Here is a 10266-nt window from a genome sequence, read left to right as displayed (position 1 = left end):
AGTCCACTCTCAGCCAAGGACCGCGACTGACTTTTGTGAAAACCTTAAGAAGACGTGACAAGAATACACAGAAGAACTGTACAAAAAAGATCTTCATGACCCAGATAATCACGATGGTGTCATCACTCACATTTACCTAGACCCAGACATCCTGGAATGTGAAGTCAAGTAGACCTTAGGAAGCATCACTACCAGCAAAGCTAGTAGAGGTGATGGAATTCCAGTTGAGGTATTTCAAATCCTAAAAGATGATGCTGTTAAAGTGCTGCATTCAATATGTCAGCAAATTTGGAAAACTCAGCAGTGGCCACAGCACTGGAAAAGGTCAGTTTTCATTCCAATCCCAAAGAAAGGCAATGTCAAAGAATGCTCAAACTGCCATACAAATGCACTCATCTTACATGCTAGTAAAGTAATGCTTAAAATTCTCCAAGCCAGGCTTCAGCAATATGTGAACCGTGAACTTCCTGATGTTCAAGCTGGTTTTAGAAAAGGCAGAGGAACCAGAGATCAAATTGCTAACATCCGCTGGATCATCGAAAAAGCAAGAGAGTTCCAGAGAAACATCTATTTCTGCTTTACTGACTATGCCAAAGCCTTTGACTGTGTGGATCACAATAAACTGTGGAAAATTCTGAGAGAGATGGGAATACCAGACCACCTGACCTGGCTCTTGAGAAACCTATATGCAGGTCAGGAAGCAACACTTAGAACTGGACATGGAACAACAGACTGGTTCCAAATAGGAAAAGGAGTACGTCTAGGCTGTATATTGTCACCCTGCTTATTTAACTTATATGCAGAGTAGATCATGAGAAATGCTGGGCTGGAGGAAGCACAAGCTGGAATCAAGCTTGTTGGGAGAAATATCAATAACTGCATATATGCAGATGACACACACTTATGGCAGAAAGTGAAGAAGAACTAAAGAGCCTCTTGATGAAAGTGAAAGAGGGGAGTGAAAAAGTTGGCTTAAAACTCAACATTCAGAAAACTAAGATCATGGTATCTGGTCCCATTACTTCATGGCAAATAGATGGGGAAACAGTGGAAACAGTGGCTGACTTTATTTTTGGGGGCTCCAAAATCACTGTGGATGGTGATTGCAGCCATGAAATTAAAAGACGCTTACTCCTTGGAAGGAAAGCTATGACCAACCTAGATAGCATATTAAAAAGCAGAGACATTACTTTGTCAACAAAGGTCCATCTATTCAAGTCTATGGTTTTTCCAGTGGTCATGTATGGATGTGAGAGTTGGACTATAAAGAAAGCTGAGCACCAAAGAATTGATGCTTTGAACTGTGGTGTTGGAGAAGACTCCTGAGAGTCCCTTGGACTGCAAGGAGATCCAATCAGTCCATCCTGAAGGAGGTCAGTCCTGGGTGTTCATTGGAAAGACTGATGCTGAAGCTGAAACTCCAATACTTTGGCCACCTCATGCAAAGAGCTGACTCATTGGAAAAGACCCTGATGCTGGGAAAGATTGAGGGCAGGAGGAGAAGGGGATGACAGAGGATGAGATGGTTGGATGGCATCACCGACTCAATGGACATAGGTTTGGGTGGACTCTGGGAGTTGGTGATGGACAGGGAGGCCTGGCGTGCTGCGGTTCATGGGGTCTCCAAGAGTCAGACATGACTGAGCAACTGAACTGAACTGAGTGTCCTTCTTTGTCTCTTATAACAGTCTTTGTTTTGATGTCTATTTTGTCTGGTGTGAGTATTGCTACTCCAGCTTTCTTCTGATTTCCCTTTGCATGGGTTTGGGTAGACTCCAGCAGTTGGTGATGGATAGGGAGGCCTGGTGTGCTGAGGTTCATGGCGTCGCAAAGAGTAGGACATGACTGAGCCACTGAACTGAACTATATACCTAAAGGTACTGCTCAAGCCTACATCCCCAAATTCCTTAAACCTAGCCTGGAAAGTGCTAAAGGGAGATACAATCAGGTTACAGCCATGATTCATCATCGGAAGGGTCAGCTGGTTATACATTGTAGCCTACACCAATGGGTGCCATAAAGATTACAAAGGTGATTGACTACAAGGGGATTATAACATTCTTTTCTGGCGATGGGAAATCCTGGTATGGAATCTGGTGTTTATCATTCCAGGAGGCCAGTTTGGCCAAGGGTATGTTATCCCCATTGCTACCATAGTCCAAAGCTCACTGAAAGTGCAAGATAGAGTTTCCTTCTTTTTCAAGATGGGGTCAGCTCGGCCTATTCCTTTCCTCCCTCAACACAACAGGTCTGTCTCATTCCAAAGCGTGTGCTTCACATACCACTGTTGCTAAACAGGCACAACCAGTGCGTTGTGCAGGTATAGTGGCAGGAACAGTCAGTTCTAACCCCCAGGAGTGCTATTTGATCCAGGCCTTGAATGGTGAGAAGGATTTCCATATAGAATTAAGAAGAAAAGAAACTGGTCAAAAACATGAAAGTGTGTTTGAGTGGTCTGGTGTGCCCAGATTATGAGAGAGTGCCAGTGTTAAACAAGGCTGAGAAAAAGGTTCATATCAGACATATCATAGAAGGTCCTATGTGCTTCTTTACAGAAGCTGAAACCCCTTCCCACCGTGGCAGGAAGTGCTGAGACTTTTTGAGGGAGGGAGCAAATTGTCTGTGGAAGACAATTTTGTCATCAATGTAGAGAATAAGTTTGAACCAGATCAAATCTTGACAGTTAACTAGTATTCTCCCCCAAACCAGCAGACCAATAGAGAAGAAACAAAACCTGGTAGATGTTGCCTGAACCATCGCCAACCCCTGCCCCAGTGAGAAAGAGGGGCAGTCAGAACTGGAAGTGATGTTGTCTGACTCCTAGTTCTTTGCCTGTCCTAAGCCACACAACAATAAGCTGGGCCCTGGAGGCACCAGAGGCAAATGTGATCATACTGAACTTCGTCTCCTCTCCCAAGACCAAGCTGGCTAGACCATCCACAGGGAGTTCCAAGGTCTTGGAGCTGCCAAGCCCTAGAAAGAGAAGATGGAAGAGCAGGTGGGGTCTGAGGCCATAAAAAGCCTCAGGTCTCCTTTCCCCATCCACACCCTCCCACCCACTCAAGTTTATAAATTTTTAACATCCACCTTCAAAGCAACTATACAAAGCCTTGAAGGAGAAATAGAATTGGAATACGGTGCATGTTTTCTCTCAGTTTCTATTTTTTGGCCTGCAGCATAATTCTTGCATTTGTGAAAGAACTTGAGGCTCCTGGAAGAAAGGAAGTTTAAGAATAAAAGCCATTATAATCGTATTGCTATTAGTAGTAGTGGGTTTGGCATTAGGCCTGGGCCACCCGGACTCCAGAGGCCTAAGTGACTAAATGGGAGGCACAGGCTGACTCACATGGCTGATCTGTCAGCCAGGGAGGCGCTGGAAAACCTCCCTGATACACAAAGGAAATGTTGGGGGTGGGGAGAAGGGGTGAACTGCACAGTGGCATGGGGAGAAGCTGTAATAGGGGATATAACCGGATTCTCAGATCGCTGGAGAGTTCAGAGCAGGTACCACCTACCAAGTAAATTCTTGGCACACTTGCCAAGGTGCCCCCTCCCTTCCCCAGGGTGCCAGACTCCCACAAAGAAGAGGTTTTAGTCCTTTGGCTTCAGGACTTGTATGCACTGCAGATTTCCAGCTCTGCCCACTCTGAGAGGGCTAGACTCACTAGCCCTGGATACCTCCATACCCTTCTTTGCAGAAAGGCCCTGGGTATGTAGAAGGAGAGAGTGTGGGAGGGGGCAGAGACGCTGGGACAACTAGACTTTGCTGGGTCCCCAGGTTGGATGTGGACCAAGCCCGCTCCAAGTAGCAGCTGGAGGGAGGTTTAGCACCTTCCACCTCCCCAGAGCAGCCTGGACCACCTCCTGCCATCATGGCTGTTGGGCAAAGGCAAGGTTTGCCCTTGGGGTCCCAGTCAGAACCAGAGACCCTGGAAGAACTCTTAAGAGGCCCCAGGGGCCCCAGGCTGGCCCAGGAACCCAGGACTGGGACTGGCCCGCCGTTAAAAGGCAGACCAAGGATCTTCTTTGGTGGTCCAGTGGCTAAGAATCAACACTCCCAATGCAGGGAGCCCAGGTGTGATCCCTGGTCGGGGAACTAGATTCTCACATGTCGCAACTAAGAGTTAGCATGCCACATGTCTTGCAGATCACTGAATCCAGGGTAGGAAAGGCGCAAGCTGGGAAGCAGATAGGAAGAAGCTGGAAGAAGACACTAGGAGCCATAAGAACTGAAGACATTCTTTTTTTCCGCAGCAGCAAGGCAGATATACTTTATTCTCTAATGGTTGATACCGCAACACAACAGCAGGAAGTTTTCAGGTGGTGCTTATACAGGTCCATATGCCCAGTGCTATGAATGATCTCAACTGTTACATCATTATTTACAAAACATATGGAGAGAGTGAGAGGACGCGGGGTGAGAAAGCCTGACCACCACCATCTTGCCTAGTTGTTCTTTCCCTAACCCACAACTAAAGATGCCACATGCTGCAACTAAGACCCAGCACAGCCAAAAACAAACAAAACACTTAAAAAAAAAAATAAATAAAGGCAGACCTACTCCTGCCTGGAGAATCCCGTGGACAGAGGAGCCTGGTAGGCTGCAGTCCATGGGGTCGCTGAGGGTCAGACACGACTGAGCGACTTCACTTTCATTTTCCACTTTCATGCATTGGAGAAGGAAATGGCAACCCACTCCAGTGATCTTGCCTGGAAAATCCCAGGGACGGGAGAGCCTGGTGGGCTGCCGTCTATGGGGTTGCACAGAGTCGGACAAGACTGAAGTGACTTAGCAGTAAAGCACCTACAGTGATTTTCCTAACACTGAATCTGGGAATCTGCTTACTACTAAATAGTAACAACAAAAAACTACCGTTTATTTACAAATGACTTACTTACAAAACAGAAAGAGACTCACACACTTAGAAAACGAAATCATGGTCGTGGGGGTTGAGGGGAGCGGGAAGGGATAGTTAAGGACATTGGGAAGATGACGTACACACTGCTATATTTAAAATTGATAAGCAACAAAAACCTATTGTAGAGCACGTGGAACTCTGCTCAATGTTATGTGCTCAATCTTGTCCCAGCCTGGATGAGACTGGGGTTTGGGGGAGAATGGCTACATGTATATATACGGCTGAGTCCCTTCACTGTTCACTTGGAACTATCACAACATTAATTGGCTATGCCCCAATACAAGATGTTTTTGTTGTTAAAAATAAAAAATGAAATGAAAAATCACCTAACAGATTAATAGAAACCCTCTGCCATGGTTAACTTCAAATATTGATCTATTCTTACTTGTAACTAGAAGTTATTTTGAACACAATAAATCAAGAAAGTGTTAAAACACACACGCACGCACGCACGCACGCGCACACACACACACACACACACACAAACTACCATTTATTGACCAGGGTATGAGATATCAAGAAACAAAAGCTCAGAGGAAGCATTTCAAAGCACCAAAGTGGCCTAAGCGTGCTTCTCCCTAGTTTTGAGCCTCCCCGGTGGAGGCGGCCTTTGCTGAGTTACAACCGCAGCTGTAGCCCACATGAACAGTGCCATAGCTCCAGGGTCCCACTTCTCCTGGTGCCAAGCCCTGTGGGACTGTAGGAAAGAGGCTGCAATAGACATGTGGCAAGACTTTCAAAACAGACCCTCTCCCCTGCCGTCCCATCTGTCAGAGCCTGTGTCACACAATGGTTGAGGCTAGAAATTTGCAGTCAGACCTGGATTTGAATCCTACCTCCACCACCTCCCAGTCACGTGATTGTGGGAAAGTGGACCTCTGTGAGCCTCATTTCCCTTGTCTGTAAAATAGGGCTAATCGCAGTATCTTCCTTGGAGTTGCAATAGGATGAAATAACACGTGCAAAGCACTGAGTGCCAGCACAGAGGAGGTGCTCTGTACATGGACAGCAGTTTCCTTCTTTCAAAAAGAACATGTTGAGGAGAACACATTGCACCTAAGGGCTCAATCTGCCGCTTTGCTGGTTTCTAGAGCCTGTGGAAGGAATAGCCTTGCTATGCAGGGTGGGGCTCAGATCTGAGCTCCTGGAAGATCTTTGAGCTATGGTCTAAGCCTTGGTTTGGGCTCTTGCTTCAAGGAGGGAAAAAAATGCAGATGAAATTCATGAGAAATAGGTGGGTGCTTTTGTTTACCCCACACAGCTAGAAGAGTCTACATGGAACCACAGGCTATGGATCTCAGCTGATGAGGAAAGCACTGGGGATTTCCAAGAAGCTGCAGGTACCCCCATACTGCCTCATGCCACAGCTGTGCAAATATTGCAAGGCAGGGGGCAAGGAGCCCTGCTGCCATTAACTCCATCACAGTGCAGTATCGGGAGTGAACAAGGAACTTGGGCTAGGAAAGACCCAGGTGCAAAACGCTTACTCTGCACAGCAATTTTGGACCTTCTGGTATATTTCTGGATATCCTGATTTGGACATTCTAGTAATCATTTTGGGGACCATCCCTCCTGTTCATCTCATCCAGAAAACAAAAACTCCCTAGATGGGGCAGACCTTGTGCCTTACTCCACAAGACATCCAGAGACCTTTATCTTCTTATTGAACTGCCTGTCTCCCAAGGATATTTCAGAAAGGAATTTACCAAAATGGAATATCTAAGATAGACTATAGTTGTTATAGTTGCTAAGTCATGTCCAACTCTTTGCAACCCCATGGACTATAGTCTCCCAAGCTTCTCTATCCATCGAATTCTCCAGGCAAGAATACTGGAGTGGGTTGCCATTCCCTCCTTCAGGGGATCTTCCCGACCCAGGAATGGAACCCATATCTCCTGCTTGACAGGTGGATTCTTTACTACTGAGCCACCTGGGAAGCCTCAGACGACAATAAGGAACCCCAAAACAGACAATGTTGGAGCCAGACAACATTTTGGCTCACAACCTTTTATTATGGGAGGTCTTATACAGGTTAACCTGGGTGAGCCTGCCCTCTCATCTTTGGACCAGTGCTCTAGTCCAGTGGGTCTTGAACTTTAGTCAGTGTCAGCACCACCTGGAGGGCTTGTTAGCACATACAGATCACTGACCCTACTCAGAGGGTTCTGGGGCTAAAGCATTAGCCTTTCAACAAGCTCCCAGGTGATACTAATGCTGCTGGCCCAGGGATAGGACTACACTCTGAGAACCACTGCCACCGTTAATCTGTATCAGAGCCTTTGTTCGCTTGGAGAGACAGGAACATAGCAGGAAGGACACAGTCTGGTGAAGCAAGACTCATGGGGGATGGGTTAGACCCTCTTCCTCTTACCATGTCAGTTCCCTCAGTTGTACAATGAAGACAATGATACCCATCTTTTAGGTGACAGTGTTAAGTGAAGATAAATACGAAAGTGCCTTATAAACTATAACATTCTATACAATTGTAAAGGATTAAACATGAGGATTATTCTAAGGGTTAAATTTCATAGTCCATGGAGGTTGGTAGTGCAGGGACTGGCATATTGTGGGGCTCAACAGATATTAAATGAAAAAAACCCCAATAAGTAAAAATAGCCACTGACTCCTTGCCAGACATTTCGGTCTCTGTCATATGTTAAACAAAAAAATGGTAATAAAGTTACAACACATGAAATTCATATTCCAGTCGTGGGTGGCAGAGACCTCCTTCTTGGCTTCTGATCCAACTCATTATTCAAACCCTTTTACCATCGAGTGCGCCACGGCTTAATGTGGAACCAACTGTGGATCTTGATAAGAGGAAAAGACTGGGCTCTGTTTCTCCTTTGCTCTTGGCAGTCCTCAGGCCTCCAGGATAACTTTTCTCACAAAATGAATAGTGTTGGCTCCCAGAGAGACCAATCTAATCTCATCTTGTCCACTCAGAAGATCCGTATCAAACGTTACAGACTGTCTGACTGCAGTAAGGGGCATCTAATTCCATCTGGATTTGGACCAGTGTTTAAATGATCAAATAGGGAGCCATTAGCCTGGTAGAGACAGAGAAGCAAAATATAGCCGGCCCACTTTTTCAACATTGTTCTTGTCTAAAGTTTGAAAAGCCCCCATTTGAGAGACAAAGAGAGAAACAGAGAGTAAGAGTGAGAAAGAGCAAGAGAGGAGTTGAAAGCCCATCACCTCCCTTAAAAACACTATGAATGAATCATCCTACATTTTCAGTGTTTACGGGCATGACAGTCTGATCAGATAACCACGCTATGCCAAGAGACCCAATTACCAATCCCCTGGAGAACTTAATTTACTTTCAAAGGAAGAAAAAATAAGTCTCCGGTTACTCTTGGTTGAATAAAAATGTCACTTATTTCCCCTCAGCCATTTTCAGAAAGGCGCCGTTCACTTCAAATGGAAGCCCACTTCAAATCACTGGTGAGCTCTGTTACCCAGAAAACATACACTTCACCAGTCAGTTTTGAGAGATGCTTAAAAAACATCAGTTTCTAACATGTAAGACTCTGAAAACACTCTACATTTTTTTTTTAATATCTCAGTCTCACTGCGTTATTAAGGGAACATCCAGAATCTGTAAAACAGATACAAATTAAATGTTGTTACAAACACTGTAAGTAAATCTCCAGGGATACAATGTGAAATACCCTTAGGCCAAACTGGCCCATATTTGTGAAATAAAACCAAAGTTTGGACGCCAGATCACATGGGGACTGTTCTGTCTTTGCCAGATTCTAACAATTAGATACAGGTTAAAGATGCAACTTGCACCTTTAAAAAGGCACAATCTTATCAAAAACCACAAATTGATTTAGTGTCAGACTTTCTTTGATGTCAACTTTCTACCAAAACTTTGGAAAGAAAAGAGAGGGAGAGAGAGACGGAGCGAAACCATGGTTCTAGAATCTCAGGATGATGTCTTGAGCCTGCCTGACTCCAGCCTCTCAGTGGACTGCTGAGAGAGAGGAATTTCTTAACATTCTTACAGTTCAAAATACATGTCATTATGTTTCCTGTTTACTGGGAGGGGTGGGGAGAGGTAGTACTTAGAAAGTCTGGGCAGAGTCAGTCTGCTCTTCAGGCTCATCCCGTTTCTTTTCTAGCATCACCGATAGGCTCACAGCTCTAGCAATCCAGTTGCCCAGACCTTTGACTGAAACCCTACAGTTCTGTTTCCCTGTAAACTCTCTCAGGCACTAATGATGTGCAACATCTCTAGGCATGACTTTAATTTTGAAGCTTCAGCTTTAGGGAAGTCACACGAGACGAGGCTGAAGTTGATTGGCGTGTTTCACTACATGTCTGACATCAAACCGCAGAGCAGTAGGGTGTTTGAAGGAAATTCTTTGCCAAACCCTAACCCAGGTCACAAAATCTGATCCAGAAGAGGCACGGGAATGAAATACTTAATAGTGAGACAGTGAATCCTGTCTTTGTGGTCCTAGCTTCTCTGGACAGACACTGGTCTATTTTGTAAACTTTTAGATGGAAAACAACCACCACTGCATAGCTGGGGCAAAGGCAAAGGATGTTGAGCATCTGTACAGACACAGTGTTTTGCAAACCCAAATATTGCCCACTCTCTTCTTATACTAATCACATCCCATCTGTCACCAAGTGCTGGGTCCTCTGTCCCTGAGATCCATCTGCTTCTCCCCAATGTTATCACCACTTCCTTTGACAACTGCAGTAACCCCCTCAGAGGTTCTGTGTCCCCAGCTTTCAGCCCGAGAGCACATTTTCTACACTGCTGCATCTATTTTTCAAAACTCAAAAGTGATTACTTCATCCTCTGCTTACATGCCCCACAGGTTAAAATATGAACCACTCAGCTTTAGGGCTCAAGACTGAAAAATCTCACTGGGGAAAATGGCAGAAAAACTCAATTTTAAGTTCCCCAGTAGGACACCACCCTCAGATTCCTCTGCTCTAATGAAGGGATAACTCCATTAGTATTTAACTTTTGTGGATTAGGCTGGCCCACATGTGTAATGTTGGTTCCACATGGATTTCAAAGAACTGGTTTATAATAAATTCTCAGAATACAACCCATTTTTTAGATTCAGACTACAAATAAAGCACTGCTTTGTCTTTCTCACTGTTTAAATGACTTTGGAATTAAAATATAATATAACTAAAAATTACAACAAAGATGAACAGTGCCTCCCAGAGTAAAAGCTTAGCATTTTAACCCACAAAGCCAACTAGGGATCTGGAGAAGTGGGAGGACAGATTTGTCATGAAACGAAGCCTGTCACAGACATGAAGATGAAAGTGCATTTTAGAGTAAGTAATAGATACTGCATGTTTAGAACTTGAT

This window comes from Bos grunniens, chromosome 3 (genome assembly GCF_055505025.1).
Source record: "Bos grunniens cultivar Pamir isolate PY7600 chromosome 3, Bosgru_T2T1.0, whole genome shotgun sequence".
NCBI classification, from domain to species: domain Eukaryota; kingdom Metazoa; phylum Chordata; class Mammalia; order Artiodactyla; family Bovidae; genus Bos; species Bos grunniens.
Note: the sequence above shows the minus strand (reverse complement) of the source record.